Raw genomic sequence first — 2518 nt, forward strand, 5'->3', positions numbered from 1 at the left:
GAGGGAGGGGGACTTGATTGTGAGAGTGGGAGGGAAATGTGAGGCGGTGTTGGGGAAGAGACAGAAATCTTAAATAAATAAATAGATAGATAGATAGATAGATAGATAGATAGATATAAAATCCATTAAAGCAGTACCTTAGGTAAGAATCTAATGCCTGCCAATTTCCAGGCAAATTGTTCCAGAAGTTGAAGATGAATAAATTAAAATTATATTAGATATGAGATATAATTTAAGGGTTTTTTTGGTCAATTGGTATTCAGCTTTTTCCCATTAAAATTAATCCTGACAGGAATTAACATTTCAGTAGCAAATGCCATGATGTGAGTCCCGGGCCTGGCCTTTCCAGAGGCAGAGAGCAATCCCCAGCTACTTCTCAGTGCTACAGGACAGTGTGCTGTAGACTATCCAAAACTGTGCTAGTGTCTAAATTCCGGTCTTACAAACAAACCCAGTTCTCAAACTCCTGACATTCGCTCTGAATAGCTCATGGGGAATGTGGTCTGGAAAAAGCTACAGAAAAAGCTGACATCCAGACTGATATGATAATTTTTGTGAAAACCCATTTTTAGAAAAAGAGGTGGGAAGCCAGCACATTCTAAAGAAGGTTTTCTCTTAGTTATGTAAAAGCAAGTACCATTTCTAATCTGAGAACAGAGTAGCACTTTCTTACATTAGCTGGCTTTACTTCTCACCATTTAAGGTTAATTGAACACAATAGTCAATGTTGAGAATTCAATGCAATTCAATTTTAAAATGATAATCGAGCTCTGTGGAGACTGTCAGACTAATGGACTAATTCCAGCTCACACTCTTTCCCAAGAGTCTCACTATTTGTGCAGTTAATAGGATACAGACAGTGGATGCAGATACATACTGATATCCAGCTGGGGATGTTGCTCCTGAATGTGGGTTCAAAGGAACCTACTCTGGGAAGTGAAAGAGAAATCTGAAGAGGTAAGGACACTGGCCCCAGGGGCAAAGTGTGGAAGATCATATATGAGGAGATCCTTAGCAAAACTAAATTGTAAAGACCAGAAAGGGTGGGCTGCATGCCTGCATCACATCCCAAACTTGCTAGGGCACTGGGAGGGAACACTAGAGAGTAAACCCTGGGAATCAGCGAGAATTGGGGGAGAGCCTTCAAGGCTAGAGAAGGAGCTAGGAGTTGCACTAAGCACACAGAGTTGTAGATGCTGAGGAGATTCTTGGTGTCATCTGGATCATGTGGGAAGTGAGCAGGGATCACACTCTCAAATCTGCATGCATTACTTTATAAACTCCATTTCCCCTTAGCTCTACCATGCTGACCATGAAGAATGCAATTATAATAACGGGGCGATCTTTTTATCGAAACACATCTTGTCAGATCCTAAGGCTGCCCTTCCCTAGCTATGAAACTTGAACCTGTGACTTCCTTCTCCTGACCCTGTTTCTCAGTCCAGCAAAACATGGGGTAACACACTGCAAGACCCGGTAGACAGCAGGTGCTCAGCACAGATGTAATGACTGCCTGACATGGGGGAAGGCCATTTGATAAAGACTTGTCCTGAAGGATGAGATTAGCTAACAAACAAACAAAAACAACAAGCAAATAAAAACAAGGAAAACATGCCTTGGTCCAGGCATTTTACTCTATACCATTGTAGCTGTTACCAGCCAAGAGAAACTCTCAACAAGTGTTGCATTCTAGTATTTTTCGGTTAATTTTGCAGTGCTTTTTTTCTTAAAGAATATATACATGTTTTTTAGGGTAATAACTTTTGGTCAGCTATTGCCACAGTGATCCTGTATAACAAAACAATAACAATGTTACATTGTTAATGTCATTATAATAACATTGCATACAGTGTTTCAATAACAACCATTATCCTCATGGTCACATGTCTCTACAATGACTATAGATCAGCCAGTTTAGGCTGGGATTAAATGAGATAGTATTGTTCAAATGTAGGCTGGGCTTAGGAGCCATGGACCAGAATACCCACACCCTGGGCTCTTGGCTCTGGGGCATCATAGCAGACAGAGTATGGGACTCTCCTTCAGGATCTGACGAAAAACATCACCCTCGAAGATCTGGAACAACTCAAGTCATCCTGCAAGAAGGACACCTCAGGAGGAGTGAAGAGATCACCACCTGCAGTGTGGCGTAACTTCCCGGAGAGCCACACAAAAGCTGAACAAAGACAACCTCTCCTTCATGGAGCACATCTCTGAGATATGCCACTGTCCTGACCTACTCACTATGGTGGTTGACTACAGAACCCGTGTGCTGAAGATCTCAGAGGATGATGAGCTGGACACCAAGCTAACGGGTATCCTCAGTGCCAAAAAGTACAAAGACATTAACGGGCAGCTCTCTGAGAAAGACTTCATCAAATTGGCTCTCCCACCTGAGCAAGGGGAAGAGGAAGAAGGTTGGATCTGCGTCATATCCTTCACCATCTTCAATGGGATGGCTAGTGCAACACCCTACCCGGGACCCACTTACTAACTTCGTCCTAACCCCCTTACTATA

General features: G+C 42.6%; 1 protein-coding gene and 1 pseudogene across 2 annotated transcripts in view; one reads left to right on the forward strand and one right to left on the reverse strand.

Moving 5' to 3' along the window:
- Positions 1–2494, forward strand: part of LOC101986010 — a 22941-nt pseudogene extending 20447 nt beyond the window's left edge.
- Acyp2 (acylphosphatase 2) overlaps positions 1–2518 on the reverse strand; it is a 175371-nt gene that overhangs the window by 70313 nt on the left and 102540 nt on the right. The window lies entirely within an intron of this gene.

Source organism: Microtus ochrogaster, linkage group LG1, assembly GCF_000317375.1.
Source record: "Microtus ochrogaster isolate Prairie Vole_2 linkage group LG1, MicOch1.0, whole genome shotgun sequence".
NCBI lineage: Eukaryota > Metazoa > Chordata > Mammalia > Rodentia > Cricetidae > Microtus > Microtus ochrogaster.